Source organism: Camelina sativa, chromosome 3, assembly GCF_030686135.1.
Source record: "Camelina sativa cultivar CO46 ecotype springtype chromosome 3, ASM3068613v1".
Taxonomy (NCBI): Eukaryota; Viridiplantae; Streptophyta; class Magnoliopsida; order Brassicales; family Brassicaceae; genus Camelina; species Camelina sativa.
In genome coordinates this window covers 24,957,733-24,970,610 of record NC_141882.1, presented here as the reverse complement: position 1 = coordinate 24,970,610, position 12,878 = coordinate 24,957,733, and the positions used below count along the sequence as shown (strand labels likewise).

Here is a 12,878-nt window from a genome sequence, read left to right as displayed (position 1 = left end):
ATTGACATGGGAATGATATTCACTGCAACTGTGGAACCAAAGTTGATAGGGTATTCAGACAGTGATTGGGGAGGTTGCAGAGAAGACCTGAAATCGACCACAGGATATTGCTTTAGCCTTGGTTCATCAATGTTCTAATGGCAAACAAGCGAACAAGACACGATTGCTCAGTCTACTGCAGAGGCAGAATACATGGCGCTGTGTGCAGCAACAAATCAATCAGTATGGTTAAGGCGGTTACTAGAAGAGCTAAAATTCACAACTCAAGAGGGAGTCCCTATCTATTGTGATAGTCAATCAGCCATTGCAATAGGAAATAATCCGGTGCAACATAGAAGGACCAAACATATTCAGATCAAGTATCACGTCGTCAGAGAAGCAGAGAGGAATGGAGATATCAAACTGCAGTATTGCAAAAGTGAAGAACAACCGGCATACATTTTTACCAAATCATTGGGAAGACAGAACTTTGAAAGGTTTCGAGACAAGCTTGGTTTGAGTAACAAAATGGCAAGAGGGAGTGTTGACTGATGCCTATTTTGTACCCAAACCAAACTAAATGAATCAGAGAAACCAAGTGAAGAAACTAGTAGTTGCAGGTCAACGAGGTTGGTAAAAGTTATGATCAAACTTTTGTATTAGGTATGAAACTAGACTAATCTAATATTAAGCTTGTCTAGTAAAGTGTCTTTGTTGAGTGTGCAAAAAAGAGAGCATGGTGTGTGTCAAAGAGTTGTTAGCTTACTTTTTTTTTGATTATAAGTATATATGAAAAACGAGGAAGAGAAAATAATTTTGATGATAGAAATTTAAAAAAAAGGAATTCTCTTACTCTCTGTTTTATCTCGGAAATCAAAACAAACAACAAATTACAAAACTCAACATACTACGTACAAAAAGAGAATTAAAAAGAGGCACAAGAGTTTCTCTCTCTTCTCTCTTTCAAATTTTGAGAGAGAGAAACTTCCATCGGGTTCTCTTTGCCGACGTCTTGTTCGCTCCAGCAATGTAACCGGCTTCAATCCGACCAACACCTGCTTCGTATGTGTGTGTTTGGGTCGGATTTTGTTTCCGTCATCGACCATTTTCTTTAACGGTGATGGACGGCTCTGCTTCCGGCATGAGTTGGCCTCTTGGACGATTTCATGTCCGGATTTGACTCCGGCATGCGTTGGTCCCTTCGGCGATGTCATGTTCGGCTCTGCTTCCGACATGCGTTGGTCTCCTAGGCAACGTTATGGTCGGCGAACGGTGGTTTATTCTGTTTTAAGTTTTTTTTGTTGTTTTTGTGTTACTTTTTGGGATGAATACTCTCTGCAATTCTTGAGTTGCAGATCCTTGGGTTTAATAGTTTAGGGTGTAGATTTACTTTCTTGCAGATTGAAGTTTTCTTATTGAAGAAGAAGGTTAAGAATTTTGCTATAGATGGAGTTATATTCTCAGCAATTAGAACTCACTTTTTCTTGTGGGTGTAGATCGAGAATCCCTTGTTGTTTGTCGACGATCTCGGCCGGATTTGAAGTTTTCCGGCAACTCTTCCTAATGCTGGCGACTGGAGACTCCAGCCTCTTCGACTTATCATGTGTCATCTTCGATGTTCCTCTTGTGCCGCGTGTCTGGTGTGATTCACAATACGCTTCAGTCTTCATGGAAGGGTTTTTAATCTAGGCTTGGGCTTTTAATGTTTGTTTTTTTGGCTTTATTAGGCTTTTTATTTTTTATTAGTTTGCTTGTAGAGCTTTGGCCTTGTCTTTAACTTTGGCTTGTTAATTTTGGCCTTATAACATAAATAAAAACAGTTGTGAAAAAAAAATATTACTACGTACAAAAGTATGTGATTTCCAGATGGTTTCATAGTTGTATTTTAATTAGAATTCTTTAATTCTTATTTCATTTTCTATATTATTACCTGAATAAACAAAATAGAATGTAACTTAATTTCTTAACAAGGGCTTTGAAAGTGTTCTAAAAAGTGATCTAGACGCAGTGGCGGATCTAGAAGAAAAAGTTGTGTATTTAAAATATTGAGAAGAAAATAAAATAAAAACAAAAACTACGATTATGGAGCGTTTTATCATGGTCCACATTTCACCGGACATATTAATGTGAATGCCAGAACAATAAAAAACAAAAAATAATAATAAAAAGTTGGAGAGAAAAGAGACGAGACCTAAGGTCTCTGCTAAAACTTTTGTAGATATTTTAAGACATCCTTTACATTATATCTTTATTTGATTGGTTAATTTTTTAAAAACAAATAAAATATAAATTAAATAATATTATTACATCCTTTATCTTATAGAACACAAATTACTATACCAATCAAAACTTGATGTCACTAAAACCAAAACAAGTTTAAAAAATATATAATACAAAAAGTAATCGTGGAGAAAGAAAAAAAAAACTGATTTCATTATTCCATAAAAAAAATCAAAATATCTGTCCAAAAAAATATATATAAAAAAATATCGAAACACAATTAACATGAAAACAAATTATTTTGAAAATCTATATCTACTAATTCAACCGTCAATTTATCAGTAACTGCATCATTCTCCTATTGACACGTTAGCAAATATTACAAGGCGTACTCACAAGTTTTTTTAACATATAGCAACATAACAAATAATTATTTTTACAACCCTAAACATATTTCCCTTTTCCTCGAAGCTATTCAGCTTTCTTTCCCTCACATAACACAGTGGACGACATTGGCCGAGTATCTTCCTCAAGTGTCCACTGTGTTATGTGAGGGAAAGAAAGCTGAATAGCTTCCTCAAGTTTCCAGTCTGTTTCCTGTTGATGGAAGGAACTCTTTTATGTAAGTAAGAGTTATTACACAAGTGAAGTGAAGAGAGCATATATAACTGTTAGAGATAGAAATCATCACTGAAAAAAGGACAAAAACCAAAACTCTCTTTATTAACGTAACAAGGATTGAGATCCCGAAAGAGGACTCTCCTAAGTTCTCAATTGATTGGATGTATATATAAAAAAAAAGGGAACATAATACATAGGAAAACTTGAACAACAAGGACTAATTGAGGCTACTCTCCATTACAGAGATCTTGATACACGAAAAGCCCGAGTAACCTAAATTCACAAAAAAAAAAAAAAAAAAAAAACTTCTATGTGTCTAATCCCAATCTAGGGTTCCAATTCAAATACCCAAATTTTCAGAGTGTTCCCAACCTATCTAGGGTTTCAAGTCGACAGCCCAAATTGTTTCTAAGCTGAAATATCGCTGCCGTATACACTTCAGAACCAAAAAGCCACTTAATCAAAAATTCGATCAAATCTTAACGCTAATTCACACCAATCCATCAGTTTTCTAAAGCACCCCTCCTATAGAACAAGACAGCACGTACCTGTAGGAACTGTCGGGCAGTTTCGGGGGTCTGTTCGTCAGCGATTTCAAGGAAAGAATAGATTAATCTCTGTTGGTCCTCGGAAGACAACGTTCCCTCCATTGCTACTAAAACGAGAGAAACCTATAGCAAATCGAATCGGACCTGCCCAGATGATGAAGGATGATGATCCTGCGAGAGGATTATTATATTTACTGATCTTAGCCCTTATATGAATCTTCAAATAAATAAAAAAGATGAAATATATTTAAATGAGGTATTTTCTAAGACAAAGTATTAACGTCCCAATAAAAAATAGATAGGATATTTTCATACTCACAAGTGCTAAAACGGCTGTTTTGGCCTCTCACTATATCACATTATATATAAACCTTAAGTAAACAAATGCATTCATAGTTGCAAGCCATGTTTAAGAATTCGCTAGGCGCTAGTCGGACGGTTGGGATGGGCCTAGCGCCTAGCAAAAAAATTGGAGATTAAACGAGATTAATCCTGAATTAGTTTTAGGCTTATTTTATTAAATTAATAATAAAATAAAAATATATAGTACTAAATATATGTATAATTATATTTATGTTAAGAAAACATCAAATAAAATATAAAATTATAGTATTCTTTCAAATTACGGTAAATACATAAAAACATAATTTTAAAATAAAATTTTATGATTTTCATTATAAATTTATACATTAGTTATTGTAAAACATCAAAAATTCTTAATTTAAATGTCTAAATAACAAAAATAATAATTCATTGGTTCAAAAATAACTGGTATACAAAAAAGTAAGTGGAAAGTAATCGGATTAGATGAATTATAATCAAATTAGATAGACATAGTTAGATAATCGATGCTAGGCGGAGATTAGTCATTAATTGAGATGGAAAAAGTGAGCCTAGCGATTTTACGAGGTATAATCGGTGATAAGCGGGGATTTTTAAAACAGGGGTTACAAGTATTAGCTGACAAATGTATGGACACATACTTTTATGACATGTGCAGGGAAGGAAATAATTTATCACGAGTTTTCCTATTTTTGGTTGTAGTGATTAAAGAAGACAGAGATTTGAACCAAGTAAACTAAGAACTACCAGGTCGCGGAAGAATTTTTGGTTTTGGTGGGTACATTGGTGTGTTGTCAAGAACAAGCATATCAATGAACCAATTTAGCATGTCGTTGTGGTTACTCCAACACTTGACAAGCTTCATCAGAATATATTCATCGGGCTCTTTGCTTAGAAGCGGCAACGCCTAACTAGACATAATTAAAGATTTTGCTCAAGTTAAAGGTAAATAAAAAATAAAATAAAGTAAAGAAGAAGAAGCAAAAAGAAAAACAAAATAAAACGTAACTTTAGCTTACCAATTGTTAGAAATATCTTCAATTGCTTCACAAGCCCTGTTAGAAATATCTTCAATTGCTTCACAAGTCCTATCATAAAGCTTTACTGTATTAGTGTTATCGTGAGTCATACGGGTGACGGTTCTGTAGAGAACAATAGAATGAACAATGGTAAACTGTTGTAAAACAAAAACAAGAACAATCAACAATAGAAACACAAGAAAAAAAGAAGACTATATAAGAGGACCAACATACTTGACGCAACTAGAGTATGCATCATTATCAAAGTCATGAGATTCTCTTGCCAAAGTCCTTTTAAGACTGTTAATAGCATTCTGAACTTTATCTTTGCTCAAAGTCAATATCCATTTCAAGATGACCGTTTTCAAGCTCTTTTTATATATCATAGAAACACAAAATTAAGAGAATCTTAAAAGCAAATAAATAGAACTTGTTGAACGAGTAAATGGAGAATGATAAGAAGAAAGGGTGAAAGTGAGAAAAGAAGGTTGGCGATGTTGCGAGGCGAGAAAAGGAAGTTGTCTCGATTGCGTTTAGCTTTGCTTTCAGTTAGTTGTTTTTTGGAAAATCGAACTACTATATCAACTACCTTTAATTTTTAAATAATTCTATCGCAATTTTTCAAATATTTAATTTATAATTTTTGAATTTAGTTTTTTAGCAAAAAAAAAGAAAATGATAGATATTATTTAGATGATAGATGATGAATAATGAAACAAGTTTATATGAATGTAATATTCTTACTTATTTGCAGGTTTATGTGAATGTGATTTATTTATATACTCTTAGTTCACATTATTCTCATTAAATGTATTTTAGAATTTTTTGATATATTACCTATAAAAAGAATATGAGAAAGTGTGTAATTGGTTGATATTCCATTGAAAAACCAATCATTTATGAATTAAGCATTTGATTTTAATATTTTATTACAACTAGGTGGATATTCATGCTACAAATTTTAAATGTATGTTGTACCAATTATGCTCTTAGCCTTCGAAAACTTCACGTCCATGAATTTAATTTTTAAATTTGAGTTGTAATAGGGTTAATGTCAGAATTTTGTAAGACCAATCATATTTTAGCTTAAGTATTAATAATGATTTTTGTATGAAAAATCAAAATAATCATGTGAAAGTTTAATTCCACATACTTTATAAACCACAAAACTCATCATGTCAATATTATTATATTAACAAAAGAAAAAAAAAAATGATGACACCAAGTAAAATAAAAGAAACATTTCAAAAACCGGTAAATTAGATGTCAAAATCAAATGGTTGAACCTTCATTCATGAATTGATGTAGAATATTATTTGTTGAATACTTTAATTGATTCCTAGCTAATGTCTTTTGACACAATGTGTGTGATATGCTTCTCCATTTCACTTTTCATGTATATATGACCTTGAATATATGGTTTTAGTTACATATCTCCCATTTATATCATTAAGCTATCAAAATTCTTGAGAACGAAAAGTCAAATTGTCTTGTCGTTAGTTTAAAACATTCTAATTTATATATCAAAATCCAAATATTAAATATTCTCTAAATTATATACAGTAAAACCTCTATAAATTAATAATATTGGGACCAAAAAATCTATTAATTTATAGAGGTTTTAATTTCTCGATAAATTAATTATTAATTTATACAGAGATTTTCCTAATTTGGTAAAAAAAAATTAAAACAAGATTTAATGGTTATAACTAATATTTTTATAAAATCAATTACAATCAAAATAACAATTATCATGTTTTGACGATAGCACTCAAAAGATTTTTATACAGTAAAAATATCAAAAAGGAACTCTAACAAAAATTAATGTGTCGATATATACATATATTTGGATAATTCTATATAATTATTAATTTATATTATTGATGAGACCATTTATTTACAAAAGATTTTCAAAAAAAATATTATTTTATTATATTATCGAATAGTGTCCAAAATTACATTAGTCTCAACTTGGGAACAGAGAAATTTATTAATTTATAGAAGTTATTAATTTACCAAGTATTAATTTATAGAGGTTCTACTTATGTTTTTTCGAGAGACTATATTCATATCGTTTGTTTGGTTGCTCAATATCTTAAAGAAAGAGAAAGATAAAAGGTTGTAAACTTGTAATGTATGCATAAATGTACTTACAATCGCAAATTGCATCTGAAAGGTGATTCAACATGCTATATAAATTCTGACAGTGCATTCATAAACAATAATGTCTTAAGCACTTTTTAATATCTTAACCAATTTTTTCTAATAAAACCTCGAGTTTTTTCAAATCCTTTACTTGTGAATACTCACTCTGAAGATCTTTCCCTTCTTCCATCATCTTCTTAACCATTGCTACCCTCTCAAGAATCTTATCCACTGCAATATCAAAAGCATCTTCGATCTTCTCCGGTCCAACCAATCCCGGTTTTGTATATATTATCTTCGGTATGATCTTCGCAACCTCGTTCCTCATCCTCGTAATGCGCTCCTCATCAATCATACCCAACACGATCTTGAGACTAACCATTCCATTTTTCATTTCTTTCTCTGGTATGTAAACCGAGTACTTGGTATAATCCTTAGGGAAATACCAAATATATTGGTTATAACCCGAACCAGGGGTAAAGAAAACCGGTATACAACCAGCCAAAATCGAATCAAATATCGATCTCCGAGTATACGAATCTCCCGAAGGTTGTAAACAGAAAATCGAATTTTCAAACACCTCCATAATCTTAACCGGATTATCGCAGTCAACATTACAGTTAAGAAAATTGCATTTACCTTGAGATGCAAGGCACTGCTCTATGATCTTCCCTCTTATAGATCCATCCAAATTAGGCCTTGGACCTCCAACAAACGAGAACAAATATTTCCTCTTCACACTCTTCACTTTCCTCTGCCATCGCCAAATCTCGGTTAAGCTCTTTGGATGAAAATAAGTCGGATAAGGAATCGCAAACTCGTTAGCCCAAGCAGTTGTTTCTATACCTAACATTGTCACGTTTGCGAATTCTGGTAATGTCATCAGATTGCTTCCCCAATCTGAATCTTCTTCGTGAACCCTTCTGAAATCCCAAGCTATCCGTCCGGTTACAAAGAAGTGATCTCGACCGTGCATCTTTCCCCATTCGGGTTTCTCTCTCAGCCATTGAGCCAGCTTTATCCCCAATTCGTCTCTCACCGTTACGTTGTACCCCCAGAGATGACGGCTCACGTCGAACCCCGCGTAGAAGGGGACGTAGACCGCTGAGGCAAGAGACGAGTCGTTGGTCAAACACTCGTAGTGTTTCATCCTCTCTCGGAAGATAACCGCGAGCAAGAATTGGTTTGTTGAGTACCAAGAACCGGTTTCCACGGTTAAGACTTTTGCTGTGGTGTTTTCGGACTCCGAAACCTGTGGACCGAGCCCGGAATTGACCATGAATGGACACATATCGAACCATTTGATGAGTGGACGACAGTCTTTGATTATGTCGTCGTTGAATTTGCTTGGAAGATTGTGCATATAAAATGTACCTTCCGGCGCAAGTATCTGTTTCTTCTTCTTCCTTAGGCTGTTTTGCTCCGATTCCATCACGCTCATCCGCATTCCTGGTGAGAGTTAGAGTTTGATTATGTGAAGCAGCGATGGAGATGAAGAAGTTGTTTACTTGATGAGTGATTTTGAGATTTGTTTCGATCAAATCTATTTTATTGATTTGAAACAGAACGAAAAGACAGAACACAAACGCAGCTAAGATGACAACCCAAAGCCTTGGAACTTGTTTCTTCATCTTCTTTTTTTTTTTACTTGCGACTATACATTTGGTATTACTTTATCAGATCTAACATTAAAAAAGATGTGATCTCAAGAAGAAGGAAAATTAAAATATTTTTATTAATTACATTTCCAAACAAAGTAATAGATATTTGACCATTTATGATGAACTGAATTCAAAGGATTATACATAAACATACTCAAATACATTACTCTTTTTGAAATCAAAGTTTTCATCTTGGACTATGTCAAGGAGATATCTCAACTCTTTTAGCCAACTGTACTCCACAAAAAATAATTAGAAATAATATGACTATTAGGAAACTTTTATACTCTTATTATACTAATAATATTTTATAATCATTTAAGGTCACGTTTATAAACCATTTTCTTGTGAAACTATTTCTGTCTATGACCGTAAGAAGATTATTTTCCTTTTTTTGGAAGACTAATATAAATAGCAAAAATAAATTGTGTTGTCCAAAAACAAAAACAAAAAAGAAACAAAAAAAATTGTAATTTATCATTAACTTTTTTTTTAGTACAAAGTAAACGATACAAGCTTTTTAAGTTGTATATAAAAAATTGTAATTTAAAATGAACTTTTTTTTGGGTACAAAGTAAACGATACAAGTTTTTCTATTTGTAATATCTGATTGCGTTTAGCTTTGCTTTCAGTAAGGTTTTGAATTGAGGGGAGAAAAGGAAAATAAAAAGTTGGACTGTTTGGAAACTGGTTTTGTGGGCTCATTTAAAGACTACCGACAGTTTGGAAGTCGGTTTATCTAACTCTGATATTTTTGTCCACGCCATCGATAATGTTTTCTATTTATAATTTTTTTTTTTTTGTGTTTAGTGTTTGCGAAGATTTATCATTTATGCTTTTCTAAAATTATTACTATCTATATATTTTTTTTCCAAATTTCAAATTTAAAGTACTGTACATTATTTTACATCATCATCAGCACTAAAAAATGAAAATACTTGGATATGTCTATTCCTCTTAATTAGTGTAACGCCACGATCGCCACTTTTTAGTGGGCCACATGTCCAATTTCAGTCCATGGGTCCACTTTTTGGATGGGCCTTACGTTCTCTCACTAGGCCCGTGAGCTCATCTATATCCGACGGTCAGTTTGCTACGTTCGGAAGGTTTTAAAGACTTGTTACCGTCCCTATAAATCACCACATGATCTTTCCTTGTGTTTTGTCCTCATTTGGACAGTTCTGACAGTCACTTTCTGGAAGGTCACCTATCCTAAGACTACTCCAGCATAAGCACGCTTAACTGTGGAGTTCTCTCAGGACCCTTGAGCGAAAAGATAAGTGAACTTTGGTGATTGTTGTTTGATGCATGTGGAGTTTTCATTGCTTGTGTGATAGCCCTTCGATGGGATTATTGCCTCACTGAGTATTTTTGATAATACTTATGCATCTCAATTGTTGTTTGTGGTGCAGGTAAACATAAAGTATGATCGTGGAATCAAGGCTATGAAGAGGAGGATGTTCTAGTGGCTCGTTGATGTGTTGTCTATCTTCTAATAGGTTGCTAGAGTGGATTTTTGGTTTATTTGTTTATTCATTTATTGGATTATTGTTTCATTCTTTCTTCTGTTATCTCTTCCTATATCTTGATAACTTCTTATTCGATTTGGAGAAGTTTGGGTTTTGAGTTTCAACTTTCAAATCAGAAATTATCCATTAATTTTTTGAGTTTTTTTTACTTTGTTGTGTTTGTGTTCTTGTCGTTGTAAGTCCTAAATAGATATGTTCATCCTTTATTAAAGATTTATATTTTCGTTCTTATAAGATCTAAATTGTTGTTTGATGATCTTTACTTCTACTTGTTAATGTAATCGGATTCCATGTGGCTTTGATGATGGTAGGCGGAAAAATGCATGCCTAGGATCCGTTAATCTTTGCATCTCAGCTCGCCGTCTTAGTTGGTCGCAGCTACACATCATCATTTCTGGAAAACCCTAATGGATCTGGCCATTTGGGCTTGTAACTATTGCACTTTGAACTTGTTTTCAGATTGATTTAGTTTGTTATGGGCTGGTATATTAGGTCCATTATTATTTTGGTGGTTTGTAAATTTTTTTTGTTAATTTAGTCCATTATCTTAATTTTTTTTGTTTATTCGGTTCAAATTAACCGAACTAGAAAAAATTGGTGACAATTCGGAATTGATTTAAAACCTAATAACCGACCCGAAAAAACCGAGTACCGACCGGCCCGAACCGAATTTAGTTTCAGTTCAATTCGGCAAGATTTTTCAAAAACCAAAATTTCCCAAAACCGACCCTAATAACCGAGCCTGCCGAATGCCCAGGACGAGCTTAGAGCGTTGGAGAGTCCCAGGCGTTTCTAAAGAGACCAGAGGATTTGGCTGGTAGTGGTACCTTTTGGCTCGGTGAGGGAATTTGAACCAGATGGTGACATTTCTTTCTCAAGTCATGATAGTCTCTCTGACGAAGAAGATATCCCGGAAGTTTAAACTGATTATTTTTGAAGGTTGTCTCTTAGCGAATGATGAGGCAAAAGCTGCATAAAGCTAAGGTTGGAGGCCCTTTAAACCTCTAAACCCATATCCTATATGGATATATTTTGTTGGATTGTAAGAGGATTTAACAACTTAGTAAAGCGGCATAGTTTTAGAAATGGTTGAAAAATAATCAACCGCTTTTTGGTGAGCTTATAGAAATCCATGTAAGTCTTCCGAAATCGCAGTGTATAGTTACTAACGTTTTCCCAGGCTGGTCTTTTGAAGGTAATTAAGATATTTCTGATCTTGGTATGATCTGGATATATTCTCAGTAAATTGCTGCAGATGATCTCTTGCCTTGTTAAATTGCCTTTTGGTTGTTGTGGATTTTGTTGTCTTTTTGGTTTATGCTTACTCTGTCAGCAGTGCGACTAGGAAACTACTTTGGGCAGAATTGGAACATGTATCACTTTTCTCAGCTGTTGCAAACAAGTCTTGGACTGTTCTTGAGGATTTTAACCAAGTTTTGTCCCCTCATGTACACTTCAATGCAGATCCAAACTCCTTCCCAAGTGGTATGATGGATCTCAATCGCTGCTTCACCAACTCTGCTCTATATGACCTACCTTATTGTGGCAACACCTTCACATGGTCATATAAGTAGGATGTGGGGCTTGTAGCAAAAAAAAAAATAGACAGAATAGTGGTTAATGATGTTGAAACTTTCATATTTCCCTTCCTCACTGGCTGTCTTTGGTGAACGTGGATTCTTAAACTATGGTGGAATGACCTGAGTTTGATGTGTCTAAAATGTTGAAACTCTCTAAGAAGCTTAAGGATCTTAAGCCGATGATCAGATCTTTAAGCAAGGAGAATTACTTAGACATAGAAAAGCGAGTGAAGGAGGCCTACACATCTCTTCTACAATGTCAGCAAAACCTTATTTCTACCTCGTCTCCTCGTCAGATTCTGCAAGAAAAGGAAACTCACAAAAAATGGTGTACTCTAGCAAATGCGGAGGAGTCTTTTCTAAGACAAAAATGAAGGATTTGATGGATTGAAGAAGGGGACAAAAACTCTAAGTTTTTCCATAAATACGTTCTCGCAAGCTCAGAATGAAATAATCTTCTTCCTTGATGATAGTGATTAGATTGTGGAAACTAGTCAGAGTATTCAAAACTTGGCAATTGAGTTCTATCAAAAGCTCCTCGTTCAAAAAAGGTTCAATTCAACGGCTTTTGTCCAAGAAATTGCTCCGCTCATGTCTCAAAGATGCTCACATGATGAGATTCAGTCTATGTCATCTCCTATTATGCCAGAGGAAATCAATAATGTTGATTTCTCCCTATCAAAGAACAAAGCTCATGGTCCGGATGTGTATTGTGTGGAATGGCTGCATAGTGGAAACAGTAGGTTAGTCTATCATTGATGCAGTCTTGGATTTTTTCAATTCTTGTAAGCTCTTGAAGAAGTGTAACGCAAAATTCTCTCTTTGATTCCAAAAACACCAAACGTTCAAAGGATATCAGAATTCAGGCCAATAGATTGTCTCAATACTGTCTACAAGGTCGTCTCTTAGATCCTGGAAAACATAATCAAAAAGGTATTCCCTAATCTAATCTGAAGCAATCATTCTGCGTTTATTCAAGGCAGGTTACCTGTGGAACCTTTAGGAACCTTTATGGGAGGTGATGGGAATAATCAAATTTGATCCGATCCATTTATGCTGCTGGGGCATAATCATAGATAACGTCATCATCGTTGTCACCGTTCTCTACTAATGCTGCTTGACCATACTCAAATACGTGATCATTGATGTTGACTCCACTGTATGTTTCATAGACATTCTCATGTAGGAAGAGAACAGCTTCGGAGACAAAAATCATTTTTCTTTTCTTTAGAAA

At 34.0% G+C, this 12,878-nt stretch overlaps 1 pseudogene; it reads right to left on the bottom strand.

Moving 5' to 3' along the window:
• Nucleotides 1-6,977: 6,977 nt before the first annotated feature.
• LOC104779181 (putative xyloglucan galactosyltransferase GT12 pseudogene) lies at nt 6,978-8,505 on the bottom strand (annotated as a pseudogene).
• Nucleotides 8,506-12,878: the final 4,373 nt, after the last annotated feature.